The following is a 24,303-nucleotide window of genomic DNA, read 5'->3' as shown; positions in this document are numbered from 1 at the left end:
CCCATGTACTTGTGTTTGGACCACATCCCTCTGAATCATTCCTATCCATGTACTTGTCCAAATGTCTTTCAAATGTAATTGTACCAACCTCTGCCGCTTCCTCTGGTAGCTTAGTCCATGTACCTGACACCTATATGTGGAAAATCTTTCCCCTCTCACCTTAAACTGATGCGCTCTAATTTTAGACTCCCTTACCCTGAGAAAAAGATTGTGACCATCCACCATATCTATGTCATATCATTCCTATATTTTCCTATGTTTTGATACCACAAAACAATTTCACGACATATCAGTCAGTGATAATAAACGTGATTCTGACACAGGAGGTGATGTAGTCAATTGAGTCTACCCCAATTTCTAGAACATTCCCATCAGTCTCTTTCCCCCGCACAGTCTATCGCAAATTCCCCCCCCCCCCCCACACACAATTTTCCTAAAATATATAGTAGTCAAATAACCTCTATTCAATACATCCTTGGGATATGGGAGGAACCTGGAGCACTCCGGGCTAACCCTTTGCAGTCATAGGCACACCTCATGCAGGCAGCACCTAAAGCCAGGATCGAACCGGAGTCTCTGGAGCTGTGGGGCTGCAGCACTACCTGCTGCACCACCTGCACCCCGCTGCCACCCCCTTCCCACTGGATGAGAAGTTACTGATTGAAGAAACAGTTGCATTTCGTGACGTTGGATATCCTTAAGCCCTTTACAGTCAATTTTAGTACGAAGGTGCTTGAGGGCTGATGTTGGTGAGAAAACACGGGTCATATGCAAGCGGGACTTGATTATAATAGGACGTTGGGAGGGAGAATAGTTCTTGAGTTATAATGGATGAGAACAATTATTTGTTGAAATAAGAATTTCACCCCCATTATAATGTGAAGTTGTAAGAAAGGAAATGGACCAGTTAATTTGCACACAGCAAGCTCCCACATAAAGGCAGGCATGGTAGTGTAGTGGTTAGCGTAACGCTATTACAGCACCAGTGACCCAGGTTCAATTCCCGCTGCTGTCTGTAAGGAGTTTATACGTTCTCCCTGTGTCTGCGAGGTGCTCCGGTTTTACTTCAGCCTCAGGTCTAGGGGGCGATGTGGTTCTATACTTAATCATTACTGCCAACAAGATGTGAAACTGCTAGTTTGAAGCTCCAGCAATGCAGCACTCCCTCAGCACTGGGGCATCAGCCTGGATCTGTGTGCTAAGGTTTTGGAGAGGGAACATGGAGCATAGAACAGTACAGCATTGGACAGGCCATTCGGCCCATGAAGTTGTGCTGACCTTGATACCAATTTATACTAAATCTTCCTGTGTATCATTCATATCCCTCCAATCTCCCCATACTCATGTGTCTATCTAAAAACCTCTTAACTGCCACCAAACTGCCTGCTTCCAGGACTACCCCTGGTAACCCATTCCAGGCACCGACCACTCTCTGTGTTTAATAAAAAAAAATTGCCCCTTCAAGGGACTTGCATGTAATCTTCTGATCCAGTGGCAAGACTACTGAGATAGAGCAGAGATGCATATCATTTGCACACCACAGAAATATAAGGGGAGCTTTGTGTCATCTTGAACACCTAGTGAGATTTCAGGGAAAAGAACACCAGTCCTATTGTGATAGTAGGCTGTTAAGCACTGGTTCCTCTATCTGAGGCACATGCCTTTCTGATATAGAACCCACTGACGAAATATGTGGGAGCAATATGATACAAGAGAATTGTGTGCTTTATTCTTTTATTTAGTTATTTGATCTTCAACTAATTATTCCAAGCGAGTAAGTAAAACCATATCACACAATGGAACTGGTGTTCATTCTCCTGACATGCATTAGATTTCCCAATCCATTCTACCTTGTCATCGCTGGTTTGGACTAAATCCCAATGTGCAATACACTGGTATCAACAAAGAATATTTTTGTAGTTGACTGCCATAAAATAGGTGAGATCCTAAGAAGTCTGATTGAAATCTTCATGCATTCTTACAACATGATCTTTTTTAATTATAGTTTTACTTCAGCCTCAGGTCCAGAGGGCGATGTGGTTCTATGCTTAAACTTTACTGCCAACAAGATGTGAAACTGCTGGTTTGAAGTGTTTGATGTGTGTTTGTTGGTGTGAATCAAGTAGTTTGTTCAAAGCAATGTGGTTTCCTATAGGTTTCGCACGTGATAATAATCAGGAAGCTTGTTTGTCTGACCGCATTTAGCAGATTGCTGCTTGCAGCAAGTGCTTCAGCTTTCTCGGTAAGTTCATGTGCTTCATTTCATTTCCATGCTTTAGCCTTTTATACTGAAGCGACCCCATTCGGGACCCTGAGACACACAAGGCAGATGAAAGAGATTCCACAAACTATTGAACTAGAAGCTTTGCTGAAATCCCTTCGTATGGTTGCTAGTAAGAGGTAACCATGTAAAAAATATTATTGCACCACCCTTAACCTCACAATCTACCTCGTCATGGCCTTGCACCTCATTGTCTACCTGCTCTGCACTTTCTCTTTAACTGTAACACTATATTCTGCATTCTGTCATTTTTTTTGCCTTTGTACTCAAAGTACTTGTGTTTTGAAATGATCTGTGTGGATGGCTTGTAAAACTAAGTTTTTCTCTGCATCTCAGTACATATGGCAATAATAAACCAGTACTATCATTCTTGGCCTGAATAAAGAAACCAAATTATTTCAATATTAGAATTTCACACACATACACTCTCTGTGTCTCTGGAGACACAAGAGACTGCAGATGCTGGAATCTGTCCGGATGAAGGGTCTCATCCTAAAACATCGACTGTCCATTTCCCTCCACAGATGCTGCCTGACCAGCTGAGTACACAGAGACTCACAGAGACACACACACACACAAGCACACACACACACACACACACACACACACACACACACACACACACACACACACACACACACACACACACATATACACACACACACACACACACACACACACACACACACAGGTGTACACATCCATGTACACATACACTGCCTTTCTTTCCTTCACTCTCTCTCTCTGCCTGTATCTTCTCTCTGGACAGCACAGTCAGACCAAACACAGGGTGAAGAGCAGAACAGGGCCAGATTGGTGATCTTGGGACAATCATTCATGAGCATATACACCTGAACCAAACCATCATATGTTGGAGAACATCCTCCAGCCATATTCCAGTATTAACATCCAGGGATTCTGCAGAACTCTGGGTTTCCAGTGTTGGTGTAAGTCGGCGCTCCTCTGGTGGAATCCCCATGGAGTGCAATCAGCCCACACGATCTTCCACAGGTATCCAGATCCTGCCGCCGAATTGGATTAAGCCTGGTGTGAGCACGATTTGTCTGTTCAGATGAACGTGAGCCATTGGTTCCTGTGAGAAAGGCAGGATAGTGATGTTTTTATTAATATTTGATGGTTATAATGATTTTACGGACTTTAGAACATATGTTGAACCTTAGATTTTTGAATGTAAAAACAAATATGATATTTTGAAGCAAAAACCAAACTGCTGGAAGAACTCAGCGGGTCAGGCAGCATCTGTGGAAGGAAATGGACAGTCAATGTTTTAGGTTGAGACCCTTCGTCTGGACAGATTCCAGCATCTGCAGTCTCTTGTGTCTCCAGAGACACAGAGAGCGTATGTGTGTGAAATTCTAATATTGAAATAACTTGGTTTCTTTATTCAGGCCAAGAATGATAGTACTGGTTTATTATTGCCATATGTACTGAGGTAGAGGGAAAAAATTAGTTTTACAAGCCAGAATATTTCAAAGTTTTCTTAAAAAATATTTTGATACCCTGACCACACAGAAGGCTTGGGCAGCCCATGAGTTTGGAGAGGTGGGAGGTGCCTCGCCGGCTGTCAAAGCCGTTGTGTGAGAGCAGCTGGCTGCCTGCACTTGAGGCGGAGCTTACGTGAGCTGAGCTGCACCAAAGTGCTGGGAGCCGGGGTCCCTGGAGATGTCCACACCTGGGGCAAACAGTGCAGAACAGGGGGCCAGGTGGACCGTATTTTAGGGGGAAATGGAAAATTCTCCCTAGGTTGGCTTCACAGACTTTGTGTCAAGTAGTCAGACTATACTTCTGGCAATTCCTTCAACAAAATATAAATGTGCATTTTCTGCTCATTATTCTGAAAAACATGCATTATGGATGAAAATGCTGATGAAGTCTGTGAACATTTAATGAATTCCTCACCCACTAAGGCAGCACCTCAGTGCTTGCCTGGTGTAGCAGTTAGCGTAATGCTATTGCAGTGCCAGTGACCAGGGTTCAATTCCCGCCCCTGTCTGTAAGGAGTTTGTACGTTTTCCCCATGTCTGTGTGGGTTTCCTCTAGGTGCTCCGGTTTCCTCCCACATTCCAAAGACGTATGGGTTAGGATGTCTTATTTACTCCTGGTGAATCAGATCTCCACACCAAGAGCCTGCATTTCACAGGATTTAAGACAATAAGATAAGATATCTTTGTTAGTCACATGTACATCGAAACACACAGTGAAATGCATCTTCTGCATAGAGTGTTCTGGGGGCAGCCCGCAAGTGTCGCCACGCTTCCGGCGCCAACATAACATGCCCACAACTTCCTAACTTCCTTCCTTTGGCATTTCTTTCCACACTGACTCCCAGTGCTCCCAAGCCAATACCTTGGGAATGACATCCACCCATTTCTCAAGGTAGAGTTGATGACTCAATGATATGAGTACTCACTCCTGGCAAAAATAGTTTTATCCCATTGTAAATTATAAATCCACCTTCATCGGTGGGAGTCGCCCACATTCAGGAAGTGACTAATGCAATGCAGTGCATATGAGGCAGGAATCAGATGACAGACAGGTTACGGGATTGCTGAATTTGTGATGGACTAGAAGGCAAATGGGAAGTCTGCCTCCAGCCTTGTCTACTGCCTCCCTCTGATCCGAAAGATCACATGCTCGGCACAATAGACGAGCGTTTTCCAGTGGCCCCCATTTCTTTCTCAGTCAAGATACCAAAAACTAATTATTCCCTATGGAATATGTCATATGAGGACTCCATTTGGTCCGTCGAGTCTGTCGCAGCTGCTTCCTGACTGCTCCAGCAACTTGAGTTCAATCCCAGCCTCAGGTGCTGTCTGTGTAGAGTTCTCCCTGTGACCATGTGGGTTTCCTGCAGGTACTCTGGTTTCTTCCCACATCCCAAGCACATGGGCTGGTAGGTTAATTGGCCACTGTAAATGGCCCTTAAAATTTAGGTAGGGTGGATACAAGGATGATCTCCCAGGCTGAACTGTATAAAACCCGAGGTGACTTATTCAGAATAAGTGGTCAGCCACTGAGATAAGAATAAATGTCTTCATCCAGAATTTAGTGAATCTTTGGAACTCTCTACCCAGCTGGGCTGGGGAGACTCATTAGCTAGTATATCCACGACATGGAGTGAAAGATGTTTGTATATTAAAGGGATCAAGGGATTGGGATAGGAAAGTGTCACTGAGGTAAGAAAAGACCTTATTGAACAGCAAACCTGGTGCAAAGGGGCCAAGTGTCGCATTCCTATTTCTGATAGATTCATACACCACAGAAACAGGCCCTATAGCCCACCATGTCCATGACAACTATCTCTAATCCCATTTACTTGCTCTGTAGCCTTCTATGCCTTGGGTAAATCAAGTCACAGAGTTATAGAGTCATAGAGTCACACAACATGGAAATGGGTCATTTGGTCCACCAATTCTGTGCCTTCCAATAACCACTCATTTACAGTAATCTTACACTCGGCCCGCATTCCCACATTCTGGCCCTTACTACACATAGACATGAGATTCTGCAGATGCTGGAATCTGGAGCAACACACACAATATGCTGGAGGAACTCAGCTGGTCAGGCAGCATCTATGGAGGGAAATAAACAGCCGACGTTTCGGGTTGAGACGCTTCATCAGTCTTGATGAGGGTCTCGACCACCAAAAATGTGATCAGACTGAAGTATCTCAACCTGTTTCCCACTACAAGTTAACGACAAAGTGGACTCCACTTGATTGCTCCAAGATGGAGCACATCGATGCGGAGACCAGCAGTCATTCTCTCTCTTTCTTTCTCTCCCTGTCTCTTTGTCTCTCTGTCTCTCTGTGTCTCTCTCTGTCTCTGTCTCTGTCTCTCTCTCCCATTGTTATAGTCTTGCTGTCTTGGAGATAACACCACACACACACTACTACTCTACTGTCCAGGTGCCCTGAAGGGACATTCACCAAATAGCAACCTGGCTCATAACAGTCTTCTGTCTATTGTCTGCTCAGGCTGTTAAATCTGCATTTCCCTGTCCTTGAATAATTCGCTAATGGGAACAGCTTCCCTCTCATTGCTCTGCCTAATCCAGTCATGACCTTGTGCATACTTGCTCAGAAATTAGATTTCACCTAACTTTTTCTGTGCAGAATAGGGCAAGTGTTTATTGCTAACAGCTCATCAGTTCTCCCTCAAAACCAACAGAATCAGTCGAGAGGACAGTCAAGTTTAAACCCAGAAAGCAGACCTGCACAGTTCCTGACAGGAACTGACTGACTACTCCCAGCTGACTCATGTTTGCTGAGCAGGCCACTGATTCAGACCTTGAAGGATCTCTCCCGAGGTCAGTTGTAGACCAGAAATATGAAAACCTGCCGTGGAGGGGCGAGGCAAAATGCCGGGAGGGTGGGGGCATGTGTAATTCTGTGTATGTGTGTGACTACACCCCTCCACCCTGTTAGAATCTTGTTGCATGAGTAGCCCCTTACCACTGTATGGTGCAGGATGATCAGTGAAGAAGAGATCACAGCACTATGATGCATAAAATTAAAAGCCTGCAATCGTTAATGGTGCAGACACAGTGAGTTCACAAATATCTTCAGCATTGCAAAGTGAGCCTTACAGGTGCTGAGTGTAAAACATCAGAGTCAGAGCACACATCTTTTAATCACGTCTCATTGGTGATTTCAGCCGTTAATGCTCCTTGATTTCTTTGTGACTGTCGTTCTCTGGATGCGGGAAGTCCAAGGTCATTTAGTAGGGGATGAGACGCAAAGTGCTGAATCTGATGTCACTGCATGTGAGTCTGGCAGTGAGCAAAGTTTAGACGTGCAAATATGGATCTTGACTGAAGTGCCCATTCCAATTTCACCCGGAACCTACTCAGGTTAAATCAATTTTTGCTTCCTTAGCTGTTAAAAAGGGTGTTAATCAATTGATTTTCTAGGCTTTTGTCTTTAAACTTCAAAATGCAGTGGTACTTTAATGCAGTTTAAACTTGCATGACCTAGCATGAATGCCACAATTGCTTTAAGATGTTATGACTTACTTTTATGACTAATTGTTTGTCTCAGTTAAGATCCTGCTGTGGTTCTTCTCTGCAGCTGGAGTATGATTAATGCTAATCCTTGTTTCCACACTGTTGTTGGGTTAAGTTCGGTCCCATGGTAGGTCAGGACAGATAGAAGATACTACATGCACAGACTAAGTTATATTTTTGGTACTCATTTACAGGACGTGGGCTTCACGGGCAAGCCTAGCACTTATTTTCCAGTCCGAAGGACCCTAGAATTGTCTGGGTCACTCAGCCATACAGGAGTCAACCAATCACTGTAAGCCTACAGTCAATCATAAGGCAGACTGAGTAAAATCAGTAGATTTTGTTCATTAAATTACATTAGTAAACCCGATTCTGTTAAAAGAAATCACAATTTGGTAATTTCATGGTCTCAGTTACTAATTCCAGATTTATCTAAGTGGATTTGAACTCGGATCTCCACCAGATTAGTCTATATTCTGATCAATGCATGATAAAGCAACTGCTCCCTTTTGGGCAAATCTGCTGAGACTGCAGACTTCCTTGAATAAAATTGACTGAAAAAGCCATGCACAGACATTAGAAAGAGTAGCCTTTCTCATTCGGAACATGTTTATATTCCCATGTAACTATGGGATTATTGTGTTATCATTTATGATTATTATGTTATCACTCTGTATTTGTTTTAATTAATTTGATAAGTTGCTCGAGCAAGTCATGTATCTGGTGCATGCATAACGCCTGTCCTGATTTAGTATGAGGCTATGTTTAATCCAATTGTATACATGACATCACCCAAGATCATAGAGTCCAGTCCTAGGAACACAAAGTTCCAGCCTGTTGGATCAGGAATTAAATTATGTTATCAATTCCATTTCATTAAGCTAATTAAAGACCATTCCCCTGATAGGAAAGTTTAGTTTAACACTAGGGTGTAGGAATAACAGACAGCAGCTTAAAAACTGAAGCATTAATACCTTAGAGATTTTGATATATTTAAGACAGATTTGCCGTAATGTTGGGTTACATAGACAGTGAAGGTAGTTATCAGGAATTACAGAGGGATCTTGATCAACTGGATAAGTGGGCCAAGAAATGGCAAGTGGAGTTTAATATGGATAAGTACGAGGTGTTGCATTTTGGGGAGACCAATCAGGATGGGACTTCCATAGTAAATGGCAGGGCCCTGGGGAGTGTTGTAGAACAGAGGGAGCTCGGAGTGCAAATACATAGTTCTCTGAGTGTGATGTCACAGGAGGACAGGGTGGTGAAGAAGGCTTTTGGGACACTGGCCTTCATCAGTCAGGGCATTGAGTATAGAAGTTGGGATGTTATGTTGCTGTTGTACAGGACTTTAGCAAGGCCACAGTTGGAATATTGTGTTCAGTTTTGTAGTCACTCTCCTATAGGAAAGATGCAATTAAGCTGGAAAGAGTGCAGAGGAGACGTACGAGAATGTTGCCAGGACTTGAGGGATTGAGTTATGGAGAGAGGTTGAGCAGATTGGGACTTTATTCACTGGAGCGTAGGAGAATGAGGGGTGATATTACAGAGGTTTATAAAGTCATGAGGGCCGTTATTATAGTAAATGCACAGAGTTTTTTTTTCCCAGGGTTGGGGAATCAAGAACTAGAGGACATAGGTTTAGGGTGAGAGGGGTGAGATTTAATAGGAACCTGAGGGGCAACTTTTTCACCCAGAGAGTGGTCTGTATATGGAATAAGCTGCCAGAGAGCGTGGTTGAGGTAGGTATGTTAACAACATTTAAAAGACACTTGGACAGGTACATGGATAGGAAAGGTTTTGAGGGATATGAGTCAAATGTGGGCAAATGGGACTAGCTTAGATGGGAATCTTGGTTGGCATGGACCAGTTGGGCTGAAGGGCCTGTTTCCATGCTCTAGGCCTCTATCTTAAACGGGTTTGGAAAGATCAGGATCCATGCACTACCTTCAGCCTCTTCCTCATAATAATCCCCTTAATCCTCTTTAAACACTAATCTCCCAGCAGGCAGAAGCCACACGACCCATCAGAGGCACTCTTTGCAAACACATGCATCTTAAACCATTTAAGTTTATTTCTCTGTGTGTGTGTTTTAATTAATTTGATGAGTTGCTTGAGCAAATAATATATCCGGTGCATGCATAATGCCTGTCCTGATTTAGTACGTGGCTATGTTTAATCCAATTGTATACATGAGATCACCCAAGATCATAGAGTCCAGTCCCTGGAACACAGAAGTTCCAGCCTGTTGGATCAGGTATCATCTGATGGGAAAATTGGGAACACAGTCTGGCTATTCAATCCTTCAATCTCGCATCTGGTACATACTGCAACTCCAGTTAAGATTTGATTATAAGATGCATCACAGCTCCTCACAACAGAGAAACAGAAAGAGTTATCCTCAAGACACTTTCTTAAACATTTGTTTTTCCACATCTATGTTTCTTCTGCATTTCTAAAACAGATAAGAGACAGTGATATAGAGCTGGTTGCCCCTTCTGCTCAATGACATGTACAAGATGGTACAATTACCGAATGAACTACAGAAAGCACGGTTCTGCATGAGAAGCAATAGGGCTTTATACACACTGACATGTCAACGTAATATGAAGCATCTTGAACAATGGAAATCTAAGATCCTTAAATTACATTGCAGACTATCTGATGAGTTGGAATGCAAGGGCTGCTCTCAGAAAGGCAACAGGCTTCATTCATGAGTGTTTGAGCACAGTTATTGGCACACCATAAACACAAGTCAGGACTAGTGACAATTTATCATCTTTCCTCCTTGTATTTTGTTAACATCAATTGAGATCATGGTGCCGGGATGTTAGCAGAGATGTCATCGGAACTACATGGGAATGCTATCCACCCCACTGCTATTTGTAGCCCCAATTATTCATCTTAATTCAGATAAAACTACACTGATTCACTGGATCAGTTCCCTAGATGGGTATTGTATTGATCCAATGGGGAGAGCAATTTCCGCACTCAACCAGTTTGTGGTTGAACTGGCCAAAATCTAAAGCTAAGTCAAGCTTGCTGTGGGGTCAGAAAACAAAAGAACATAAGTAACAGGAGCAAGAATGGGCCATGCAATTCCTCATGCCTGTTCTGCCATTCAATAAGATCAAGGTGTGATTTTACCCTCAGCTGCACTTTCCTGTCTATTTCATATTACACTAGACTCCCTTTATTGAACGGAAATCTTCTCATCCCAGCCTTCACTTATACGTGTGGACAGTAGTGAACAGGAAGGGATCCTCTGGTCTATTCAGCCCATCCCTTGTTGTGATGTCTAGTGCAACAAACTGGATGGAGTCTCATCCTCGGTCAAACCAGGGACTTGGAGATAGAAGTGGGGAAGGAGCATGAAATCTATTGGGGGAGCAAATGTAGTCAATTCCCTCCTGACCCACTTGGACAGCCAAAATTAATTCAGAAGCCTCCTGGCCCCAGTCAGTATTCTTGCTTTATTCTGGTGGAAGTCTTGAAAATGTTTCCCTTTGAGATTTAAGCACCAATATCTAGGCTGGCATTCCAGCATATGACCATTGTATTGATAGGGTCATTGTCTTTTACATTGAACTGCAGCACCACATTCTCTCTCAAGTAGATGTATAAAGTCTTGCAGAACCATGTGGAAGAAAGGTAGAAGAGTTATCTCTCATGTACAAGGACCAGTATTTATCCCTGAGCATCATAAAACAAATTATCTGATCGTGTGGGTTTAAAACCTAATCTGAACAAAATTAAAAGCATAATTAGATGCAGCATGTACTGAGGTAGATCATGGACTGTCCATTTCCCTCCACTGATGCTACCTGACCCATTGAGTTCGTCCAGCACTTTGCATGTTATCTGATCATTATCACATTTCTGTTTCTGGTGCTTGCTATGTACAACTGGCTGTTGTACTTCCTACATTTTAGAACAGTGACTGCACTTAAAAGTAATTAGTTGCCCGAAAAGTACTTTGGGTGCTTGAGGTTCTGAAAGTTGCTCTCCAAGTCTTATGCAAGGAATGTGTGTATATGTAAGTCTTCTGTCACTTTGCAAGGAATGAGAAACTTCATTAACTCAGTTCTATCTCCAACATTAAATGTTTGTCTGATCAGAATTCAGATTGATTGTACTACATGAATTTCATTTCGAATACTTAGGGTATTTTGTCATGTTTCCAGATACAGGAAAGGACACAAGACTCATTCACAGTTATTAAATCCACCTTCAGCAGACCCTGCAAGTAGTGTAGAAGACAATGGGAAGGGAGATCTTGTGAACAAAGGGTTACTCTCTCTCTCTCTCTGCTGGTAAACAGTTTGAGCCACCTGCTTGTGTAAGGAGTTGCTGAGCTTGGCTGATAAGAGTTTGCTGAGCTTCAAGGCCACAAGGAAACAGGGTTGTTTCGACTAACTGTGAAAGATGTGTTAACCTCTCTGGCTGCACACAGCAGCCTTGGCTTGACCAATGGTAGTGTGAGCTGGTCAAGCATACCCAAATATGGGTATGCCTGTGCAGTAGGTGGACACCCACCGGAGAAAAATGTTTGTTAGCACCCTGTATTCCTTGAGTCGGGCCACGTGCAGGGAAGAGCAGCACTGACTGTTTGCTCCTCCATGTACCCCTACTCCTGCTAGCATTAAAAAATAAAGAACTTTTTGCATGCTCCTTGGTTCTGCTGTTGTTTGCTTTATTGCAGCGCGGGTAGACTTTCACAGTAGAATAGGCAAGTTCCAGAGTGTCACTTTTAGCTATTAGCTTTACATTTAGTAATCAAGCAAAGATTTTATTACTTACATTATGACACGGAAGGAAGCCATTTCAGCTCTCAACAGAGTCACATTCCAGCTCTCCTTATTTCCCTGTAGCCACGTGAGTTATTCTCTCCTGCCATTTCCCTACACTATGGGCAATTTACAATGACTAGTTAACCTAACAGCACATTTCTGGGATATGGGAGGGAAGCAAAGCACCCAGAAGAAACTTATAGAGACACAGGAGAACTTGCCAACTTGGTCTGAAATGAACTGGGGTTGCAGGAGCTGGAAGGCAGCAGTGGTAACTACTGTATCATCATGCCATTCTGCATATTGTCCCTGAACCGAGACTTACAGGCAAGTATAGACCTGCTTTTAATTTTGTTCAGATTAGGTTTTAAACCCACAGTGTAATGTTAGACTAAGAAACCTGGTTCAAGAGGCGAAGCCTTAATTTTTAATTTCTTGAAACGAAAATAAAATTATGCACTCCATTTAGTTTTCCAAAGAGTCTGAGTTATGTGACCAACGACACATTTGTCAGTTAAATAATACAATTCAGAAGTACTGTGGTATTATAGACTTCTTGCAACAATATAATTGCTTACTTCTGAAATAATACTAGGTTAAAATACAAGCAGATACAAAGGAACTCCACAATGACCCATGAAGTTCAAACACCAACAAGCTACGGAATTTAATTTGTTCTGGGGCTGCACAGCACCCAGTGATCTGATTCACTGATTATGGTCCACTCAATTAATAATTAAAAGTCTTAGATCAAAGAACACTCTGGTTTCTCATTCAGAATCAAAGGCTCCAGGGTACTCACTATGCCCAATTTATTTTTAGTTAGACTCCAGTTGTTTCTAGTTAATTCCCTAGTCAACTAAGCAGTGTCCCGTCTCCTCCCCATGGCAGCAAGACAAATCTTAGCAAACAGAACAAATAATCAATAGTAATAGAAATACTCAAAACGTTTCCAGCAAAATTAAGCAGATGATAGAAATCTGAAACAAAAGTTGACTCTTTCTCTCCCCGTGGTCGCTGCCAGACCTGCAGTGTCTCTCCAGTAGTTTCTGTTTTTAATAAAGAATCATAGTATGATGGTATTCTGTTGATGAATTAGAGCAAATAGCTAATGTGGCAGCAGGGGAATGATTATGAAATAGCAACTGCAGCAAAGTGAACTTGAGAAAGAATGGAGTCCTGTGTGGCTGGGATAATTGGAAGTGAATTTGGTGGTCCAAAGCTCAAATGATCAGGTCTAACATTGGTCATCCACCTAATGCTATTATTTTCAAATTGGGCAGAAGATAAATCTTGCATTATGTTCAATATTACCACCACAGTTGGCTAAAATTTCTCTCCTTAAACTTCAGGTTCAAATCAATTCAGGAGAATATTCAACAATTAGAATGATGGATCAGTGATGGAGAAGCATTAAATGTGAAATAGCTAGTTTGCCAATGTAGGAGCAAATGAGAAAGGCAACACAGAGTTGGTGTCTGAATACTGAGCAATTTATTGAAACTCGTGCACACCAGGAGACCAGACAAAGCTGATCTAACCAAACACGGTTTTGGGACAGCCTTATACACCTCTCCGCATACATGATTGCTACATTTCTCTGATTACGTCATTACACAGAAGATTTAACAGTAAAACTAGGTTTTCGTTACAGAATAAAACATTTAATTATCTGTAAGTCTAACTTAGTTAACAGCAAATCTAAGTTTTGGCCACAACAATAGTGGTGTGCTCTAACACAAGCCTCTGTACCTTGGTGCAGTTACAGCTGCATCCCATCTCTCTGTTGTTAAACCTTATCAATGGTTCCCTGTTACCACATCAGCACAAGCTACATCCTATTTTACTAGTTATTAACTGTCTCTATTCCTACCCCTGCAACAGCCAATATACTTATTTCCAAAGGAGGTTTGTGGAAAGGTTACATTCCATGAACAGTTTAAGAATTAAAACTAAAAATTAAAAGGGAGACAAACAATGAATGTAGCAAGGATAGTGAAGAGAGCAGGACAGTTCAGTGATGGAGAGTGGAATATTGTTGTGATGGACACGTTAACTAAGTGCTTTGCTGGTTTCCTTTTTCTTCAAACAATGTTGATACTGAAAATGTAAGTGCACGTGAGGAAGAGATAACTGTTCGAAATAGGACAAAGTGAACACAAATGAAGGTGTATTATTAATTAGCCCTGATGGTTGCATCCTTGCTGATGACAGGTTGGAACAAGGCTTTGATCGCAATCTTTCAACACTTCTTGAACATGAGTCTAGGTTTTAAACCCACAAAGTATAATCTGTTTTGGAGAGCAGCCAGTGCAACACCCCATTATTCAGATTTAGCAAGAATTTTAAATCATGCATGAATCAATTAGTCTAAGATCAATAATGACCTTGCACCTTATTGTCTGCCTGCACTGCACTTTCTCTGTAACTGTTACACTTTATTCTGCATTCTGTTATTGTTTTCCCTTGTACTACCTCAATGCACTGTTGTAATGAAATGATCTGTATGGATGACATGCAAAACAATGTTTTTCACTGTGCCTTGGTACATGTGACAATAATAAACCAATTTAAATTAGAACACACAACAGTACAGCACAGGAACAGGCCCACGGTGTCTGTGCTGAGTATGATGCCAAATTAAACTAATCTCATCTACCTGCACATGATCCATATCCCTCTATTCCCTGCAGGTTCATGTGCCTGTCTTAATACCACTTAAAAGCCACTATCATGTCTGCTTCCACCACCACCCCTGGCAGTGAGTTCCAGGCACCTATCACTCTCTGTGTTTAAAAACTTGCCCCGCACATCTCCCTTAAACTATCCCCTTCTCATATTAAAGTGAGGCTTAAAGAAATGTCCAATGTATTTGACATTTCTTCCCTGGGAAAGAGACTATCTACCCTATCTATGCCTCTCATGATTTTATAAACTTCTATCAGGTCCCCCCTCAGACTCCAATGCTCCAGAGAAAACAATACCTCTCCTTAGAGCCAATACTCTCTAATCCGGGCAGCATCCTGGTGAACTTCTTCTGCACGCTCTCCAAAGCTTCCACATCCTTCCTGTAATGGGGTGACCAGAACTGAACACAAATTTCAAATGTGGCCTAATCAAAGTCTTTTGTAGTCCAATTCTGTGAACTCACACAAAATAAAATTCTACAGATGCCAGAAATCTGAAACAAAACTAAAAATGCTGGAAGAGCTCAACAGATCAGACAGATACAGAGTGAGAGATGTAATTAATATTTCAAGTCAATGACTTTTCATTTGTATCTATAAATACTGTGGCCACATGATTAGATTCTGATGAAAGATCATTGACCTGAAATGTTAATTCTGTTTCTCCCTTCACTGATGTTGCATTGACCTGCTGAGTATTTTCAGCATTTTATTTATCTCTTTGAATGCAGAATACTACAGCAATATGAGCATTGAGGGTATTTAGGATAATCAAAACTGCTATCATGGTTATAAAAGAATAATCATGCTTTAAAAATTTATTACCGTCAAATTTCAAAAATCCAGCATGCTGGGGACTTTGATAATGCTGACTGGCAGATTTTCCAGACTTTTAGGTGTTATTCCTATTATGTCCCAACACACTTTTACTTCACTATTTTTAGTTGTTATACAGTAAGTTCAATTTGGGCCTCAGTGTGTTTCAGCAGAATGTGGGAACTAGAATCCTGGTGAGTTTCAAGGGAGCATTGAAAACATCACCCCTTTAGCCAGATACCGACACATTCGAATTTCCAAATAGTCAGATCGCAGAAAAGTGGAGTTTTACTGTAATTCTTTTTGAAGAAGTCAATGGTTTCATAAATGAATGGTCATATTTGCAGTGTCAACTAACTAAAATTGTTTACAGCTTTAAGATCCCAATTCGTTTTTCAGGGTTCCATACCGAAATTGCTGTAAGATTTCATTGAAGAGACAGTCCTTTATCTAAATTAATACGCCCGTAAGGATTAGTTATATGATAGCCAATGAGAAAGATGAGATATAATGGCTTGTATCAGCTGCCTTAATGGAATTGGAATGCATTCAATACTTTGCCAAAAGGCATTAGATATGAGACAATTATACTGGTTTCCTTGCAAAAAATCTCATTATATTTAATCTCTTACGTACTCCTGTTGCTGTATCAGTTTTATATCTACAGTGAGGGAGGATAACATTACACAAAGGATAGGATATCTAGCAAAACAAAATCAGTTTTATCACAAATACACACAGAAAATTAAAGTTTTAGGATTAAACAGGATACTTCATGAATTGATCTATCATTGAAAGTTGATGGGTCAAATGGGTGCACCATAGAATTACGTAGTGTGGTTGTGGAAATGGCCCAGAATTTAGGTCAGCGGTTAGGCAGTGGAACTTGCAGATAACTTCAATGAGAACTTCCTGCAAAGATCTATCAGCCTCTGTGGTAAGAACTTTCCTCCTCTGACGTCAATTGCTGACAAGTATCAGTTGAAGGGGCTTTTCCGGCACCCAACAACTGTGATATCAGGAAACCAGAAAGTAACACTTGGTTAACATCTTAACAGTTAAGCAGAGTTCAAGGACTGGAGCCTACACAAAGGATTGAAGTAGAAATTCAGAATAATAAATAAACATTTAATAGAAAACAAAGTAGGTGGTTGAAATTAATTAATTTTCTCCATAAACATGATTGATTGAATGGATATTTTTTCCACCATGTTTTATGATTAGATATTACAAAAAAACATGCAATAAATAACATTATCTTTGAGGCCAGAGAGTTTGCTAAACAGTAGCTATGGCAGAGCACCACATCTAAAGCTCACTTGGATCTTATGAGCTAAGTTGAACTGGGTGGTGCAGTGGTGCGGTAGTTAGTGCTGCTACCGCACAGTTCCAGTGACCTGTGTTCGATTCTGACCTCAGCTGCTGTCTGTGTGGAGTTTGCAAGTGACTACATGGGTTTCCCGGATGAGGTGCATCCCCAGGTTCTGAAGGAGGTGGCTTTAGAGATAGCGGAGGCATTGGCGATTATTTTCCAGAAATCGATAGATTCAGGCGTGGTTCCGGAGGACTGGAGGGTCGCAAATGTAGTTCCGTTGTATAAGAAAGGAGGGAGGCAGCATAAAGGAAATTACAGACTTATTAGTCTGACGTCAGTGGTGGGAAAGTTATTGGAATCTATTCTCAAAGACGGGGTTACGGAATACCTAGAGGTGCAGGGCAGGATAGGTCCTAGCCAACATGGTTTTGTGAAGGGAAGATCCTGCCTGACCAACCTATTGGAGTTTTTTGAAGAAATCACAGGCAAGGTGGATAAGGGAGAGGCGGTAGATGTTGTGTATTTAGACTTTCAAAAGGCCTTTGATAAGGTGCCTCACAAGAGACTGATTAATAAAATGAGAGGTCATGGAATTACAGGTAGGATAACAGAATGGGTGGAGCATTGGCTGGTTGACAGGAAGCAAAGAGTGGAAATAAAAGGATCTCGTTCTGGCTGGTTACCGGTTACTAGTGGTGTGCCGCAGGGGTCGGTGTTGGGACCGCTCCTTTTTACCTTGTACATTAACGATTTGGATGATGGAATAAATGGTTTCATGGCTAAGTTTGCGGATGACACCAAGATAGGGGGAGGAGTAGGGAGTATTGAAGAGATAGGAAGGTTGCAGAGGGACCTAGACAGTTTAGGAGAATGGGCAAGGAAATGGCAGATGAGATTCAATGTAGGGAAATGTGCAGTTGTACACTTTGGAAGCAGAAATAAGCAGGCAGATTATTATCTAGGAGGAGAGAAAATCCTAAGCACGGAAGTACAAAGGGACTTGGGGGTACTCGTGAAGGATACCTTAAAGGTTAACCACCAGGTCGGATCGGTGGTAAAGAAAGCGAATGCTATGTTGGCATTCATTTCGAGAGGTATAGTGTATAAAAGTAAGGAAGTGTTAATGAGGCTCTACGGGGCACTAGTGAGGCCTCATTTGGAATATTGTGCGCTGTTTTGGGCCCCACATCTTAGGAGGGATGTGTTGACGTTGGAGAGGGTTCAGAGGAGATTTACGAGGATGATTCCAGGAATGAAAGGGCTTAAGTATGAGGAGCATTTGTCGGCTCTTGGACTGTACTCGCTGGAGTACAGAAGAATGAGAGGGGACCTCATAGCGACATTTAAAATATTGATAGGAAAGGACAGAGTAAATGTGGCTAGGCTGTTTCCCTTGGTGGGTGAGTCCAGGACCAGAGGGCACAATCTTAGAATTAGAGGGTACAGTTTCAAAACAGAGATGAGGAAAAATTTCTTTAGCCAGAGGGTGGTGAATTTGTGGAACTCCTTGCCACGTACAGCAGTGGAAGCCAGATCAGTGGGGGCTTTCAAGGAGGAGATAGATAGATAGCTAAATAGTCAGGATATCAAGGGATATGGGGATAAGGCCGGTAATTGGGATTAGAATAGGTTTTTTTTCTTCTTCTTCTTCCCCCATTCCCCATTTCTCATTTCTATTTCCCTTTCCTTGGAGCAGACTCGATGGGCCGAATGGCCTGCTTCTGCTCCCTTGCCTTGTGATCTTGTGATCCCCAGAGTGCTCTAGATTCCTCCCACAGTCCAAAGACATGCATGTTGGTAGCTTAAATGTCTGCTATAAATTAAGTGGTGGAAGGCGAATCAGGAGAGAGTTGTGATTGCAGAGAGTAAGCGGGGGACTGAAATTGATAGGAGCACTCTGACAATCAGTATAGGCTTGATGGGCCGAATGGTTTAATCCAATTCTTAACAAACAAAGATCTACAAGATTAAACTGCCTTCAGTAGTGTACAACAATCAAGAAAATATACAGGCAATCACCGGGTAATGAACAAGTTTCATTTTTACAGTCGTCCAAAGTCAATTTTGTCCATAAGATAGAAAATACACAAAAATCACTCTATACTGTAACCATACCTCCACAGTATTTTAGTGAATGTAATCAAAAGCACATTAAACTGATAAGAAAGAATTATTACTAAAAGTGGAGAGAGTGAGGAAACTAGTTCTGCCATTAGCATATGTATGCACGTTGGACTTTTGAATTTAATAATATTATGGGAGCTCGTTCGTATGTGGGATGTCCAGAAGTAGGATATTGTAACCCGGGGACGGCCTGTAATTAGTAGTGCTGCAAATGGCTGCACATACAATCTATATTTTGACCACTTATGATTTCATTTCACCACCAAAGTCCGAGAGGGAAGACAGGTGAGCTTTCTCTATGATTAATTACTAGAGTTTAGCAACACTATGACCACGTTGATCACTTTGCACTAAAATGATCTTTGTTTTTTTTGTTCTAATTGTGTTCTTTCTTGTAAAAGTTGTGTATAATTTATGTTTAATTCATGTTTTTCTTGTGAATGCTGCTACAAGTAAGATTTTCATTGCACCTATGCATACATGTGCATATGACTCCAATTTGACCATCAGAAGCTAGATCAAAATGGTCCCCGATGTTCTCCGCATATGGAGAGAGGTACCCAGCAATTGTTTCTGTGGAAAGAATTCAGAACGTCCTACCATAGTAGCTGAGGGAAATATGATAAATACACTTAACAGGGATCAAGATAGGACAGAGGATGTAGAAAAGAAGGGCATACTGTTAGCAGAGAATGAAGAGGGATTCTGTGGAACATTAACACCGGCTAAGAGTAATTGGTATGAATAGACTTTTCTGTGTGATTCAATCTTTACTTTTACTTGTGAGAACCTCCTTACTACTGAAAATGTTAAATAGAATAACTTAAGAGATTTTAGTATGGTTGGGTGCAACAGTCAGTGTGAATATGATGGGCTGAAGAGCCTGCTTCTGTGCTACATTACTCTCGGACTCTATGACTCAAATTTCAAGATAGGAACCACAGGGACTGCTGCATGCAGAGGCTAGTTAAATAAGTATTTCCGTCTTTAATCATCAGCTTGAGCCTTTTATCTTTGGTTGGAACCCAAGCTGCACCCTTATGCATGTCCCACTTGTACTATTGTTTTGTGCGTCTAGGTTGTGTGCCCACCCCCCACCCCTCCCCAAGTCCCCCATCCTACTCATTCCTCTGCACAGACTGCCTGTGTTTCTTTGTGTCCATGGGCACAGGATGTGGGTTTTATTTGGCTGTAGCACACTAGAGATTAAAAAGAGTAACTGAAATACAAAAGAAAACTGTCACAGTGACCAAATGCTGAAGCTATTCCTTCAAAAGATGAAAAGGGACACCAAATATTTCAGCTGTACTTCCTGCTTGAACCAGTGCTTTAAGAAGGCAGTAGGTAAATGATGCATTGTGCAGGAGAGAAACATTACCTGCAATCCAGGTGTGCGGTTTTTAACCAGAGGATTACATTTCTGCCTAATGATTAGTCAGCAGCAGTTTAGGACAGCTAGTATGATGGCTTATTGTATCAAAGGGGAGATAACTGTCTGAGGTTCAGTTTTGGAAGCAGGAGTCATTCTGAAATTCATCGTGAAGGAATGTGGGTTTTGCCAGCTTTGTTTTTCATTTGAGCAACTGATTTTGTTTAAAGGTAGACGTTCTCGGATACCGATACCATTATTTCAAAGCCACTGTTAATTGCACATATCATGAGCTAACCTTTAATAGATATAGCCTGGCTACTAAAAGTCTGTGCTTCAGCTTTCATAGATTAATAATTATTCTGAAAAAGAAAAGAGAGTAATAAATTATATGGTTGTGCTTGGTGCTGTCCCAAAAGTTCTTTAGGACTTTACAACCATTATTCTCATTCTACATATTGACGTGTCCGGCTGTGTGCTTTCCCCTCTCTTTTTTGACTGTTTAAGTCACTGTTTTTCTCCTTTCTAATTGATTATTCCAAACTTTTCTCCTCACTTCAATTTTATCAGCTTCCCTCAAAATAGATCATAGAACATAGAACAGTACAATACAGAAACAGGCCCTTCAGCCCACAATGTTGTGCCGAACTAATTAAGCTAATGACAGTTAATCCCTTCTGCCTGCACATGGTCCATATCTCTCCATTCTCTGCATATTCATTTGCCTATCTAAGAGCCTCTTAAATACCTCTACCATATCTGCCTCCATCACCACCCCCGGCAGCACATTCCAGGCACCCACAACTCTGTTTAAAAAAAACTTGCCCCATACATCTCCTTTGAACTTTCCCCCTCTCACCTTAAATGCATGCCCTCCTTACTTCTACCAAAATAATTACGGGTAGTTGTGCATTCCATAAGGAGCAACAATTTGACGTTTGTTCATCCGTCCCCATTGTTGCCAGAGGGGGAAAAGAGAGGAGAAAAGTTGTTGAGACAAAGATCAACAACTTGAACCATGGACTCTTGTTTCTTTCAGCACAGATGCTGATGAACTGCTGAATATTCCCAAAGTTTCCCATTTTTATTTTAGATTTCCAGTTTGTGCAGTATTTTGCTTTTGAGACAGAGAATGACCTTGTTGACATGGTGAGGCAAAGAGAGAGAGACATATATTTTAGAAATGAAATCTTAGTGTCATAGAATTATGAGGGATACGGATAGGGTAAATAGTGAGAAACGTTTCCCCATTGCAGAGCTATCTAAATCCAGAGGGCGTAGGCTTAAGGTGATAGGAGGTTGAGAAGGGATTGGAGAATTTTTTTCAGCCAGAGGATGGTTGGCATTGTAACACTCTGCCTGAGTGAGTGATGAAGGCAGGCACTCTCATATTTAAACAATCACTTGGATTGCTAAAGCATAGAAAACTATGGGTCAAGTGCTGGCAAGTGGCCTTTGTATAGATGGGTACTTGATAGGCATTGATTTAATGACTTTGTGCTGCATGTTCAATGATTGAGAATAGAATCATAGAAGGTTTACTGGACTGGAGGCCTTTCACTCCATCATATCTATTCCAATCAACAAATAGCCACCCAGTCTCATCCCACCTTCCAGCATTTGGTTCATCGCCCTGCAGGTCACCAAGTTTCTAGTTCTGTGCTGAGAGTTTCTGTCTCCAGGCCCCTATCATCTCTGAGTGGAAATTCTCCTCTTCATCTCTAATTCCGCTGTTGTTTACTTTAGATCATTGCCCTGGTTTTCTGAGCCCTCTACAGGCCATCCCTGATTTAAGAACACCCAACTTATGGACATCCATGCACATGATCGATCTCCCATAGTATTATTAAATTCAGAAGTCCAATGTGTATGTTCGCTCCTTTGAACGGCAGAACTAGATTCCTCTCTCTCCACTTTTAGTAATTGTTCTTTATTATCAGTCTTATGTGCTTTTGATGCCTTACATTACAATACTGTGGAGGTATGGTTACTATATCGAGTGATTTTTGTCTATTTTCCAACTTCTGGACAAATTTGAGTTATGGAATCTTTTATAAACAGAACCCATTCTTTACCTGGGGATGATCTATACTACACCCTTCCCATTTACTCTATCTAGGTCCCTGTAGGTGAATTGTATACACCTTGTTGAGACTGATAGGCACTCTGTTGAGTTATTGAGACAAAGACTCTGTGAGACACACCTCTTGCTGAGACAGAAAAAGACATCTTGTTAACTGAGATAAAAATCATCTAGAAATTGAGACATGAATTGCAGTCAAAAGGAGAGGGAGGGAGGCAGAGGGACATAGAGAATGACACACAGAAATGTTTTGTTGACAGACACACATGCATGCCTTGTTGAGACGGAGTGCACACGCAAAGTACAATCCTTCTCAAGTTGAAATAATAATCTCCAGACTGATTTTATCTAAAAATACATGGCTTATCTCAGGGAGTTGTACAAAGTTAAGTGGGACAAAGATAGGATAATTGATGACTGTCATTATAATGTTGACAAAATGCCATGAATTTGCAAACTATGAAACTGATGGATTTTTGAAATTCTACAATTAATCAGGATGGTGAAATGTCTCATAGTTCCAGGGACCCAATTTATATCCAGATCTGTGTACTCTCTGAGTGGAGTTTGCACATTTTCTCCCTGACTGCACGGGTTTATGTTGGGTGCTCCGATTTCCTCCCACATCCCAAAGAGGAGTTGGTAGGTTAATTGGCCACTGTGAATTACTTCTTAATGGAGGTCAAAGGCAAGGAGAATCAAAGAAAAGTTGATTGGCATGTATGTGAAAGAGAGTGTTGCAGGGGTACAGGGATGTAGGAAGAATGGGTCAAGTGCGATTGCTCCCCTGGAAGCTTGCATGGATTCAATGTCTCCAAAGCACCCCTTGTGTTAATATGTGAATGGCTCACAGTCATTGAGCTATACAGCATGGAAACAGACCCTTCAGCCCAACTCATCTATGTTGACCCAGTTATCTTACTGAGCTAGTCCCATTTGCCTGTATTTGGCCCATATCCCTCTAAACTTTCCCATTCATAATGTCTTTTAAATGTTGTGATTGTACCTGCCTCTACAGCTTCCTCTGGCAGCTCGTTTTGTATACCCACCAACCTCTCTGTGAAAACCTCTCTCCCCTTAAACTGATGACCTCTTGTTTTAGACTCCTGTACCCTGGGAAACAAGGCTGTGACCATCCGCCTTATCCATGCCCCTAGTGATTTTATAAATCTCTGTAAGGTCACCCCTCATCCTCCAGGGAAAACAGTCCCAGCCTACCCAAGCAACAAACCATCCACTGCAGGAATTCAGCTGGTTGAGCAGAATCTGTGGCGGGGAAGGAACTGTCGACGGTTCGGTTCAAAACCCTGCATCAGGACTGGGGGACGGCTTGGCTGGTGTTTGTTGAGTCCCCAGCCTATCCGATTTCTCCTTATAACTCAAGCCCTCCAGTCCCGGCAACATCCTTGTGAATCTTTCCTGCAAATTAACTGAAGCAGGTTGCTCCAGCTTTCCAGCATCTGCAGTCTCTCTGTGTCTCCGTCCCTCCACAGACACTGCCTGACCTGCTGAGTCCCTCTAGCATTTTGTGTGTTGCTCCAGATTTCCAGCACCTGCAGAATCTCTTGTGTCTCTGTTTTGCTGCTCCACAGCAAAGGTATGCCTAACTTGAAGAAGTTTTCCTTCTTTCTTCAACCGGAGTTCTGTGAGACCCTTTCCCATTGCTCCCCCTCTGTGATCTCTACTGCCCTCTGACTCCTCCTGTCAGATTCCATCTTCTTCAGCCCTTTATCACTTCCACCTGTCACCTCCCAGCTTCTTACACTGTAGTGTAGCGGTTAGTGTAACGCTTTACAGCGCCAGCGACCCAGGT

The sequence above is a fragment of the Pristis pectinata genome, chromosome 20 (assembly GCF_009764475.1).
Source record: "Pristis pectinata isolate sPriPec2 chromosome 20, sPriPec2.1.pri, whole genome shotgun sequence".
NCBI classification, from domain to species: Eukaryota; Metazoa; Chordata; class Chondrichthyes; order Rhinopristiformes; family Pristidae; genus Pristis; species Pristis pectinata.
This window is presented reverse-complemented; position numbering follows the sequence as displayed.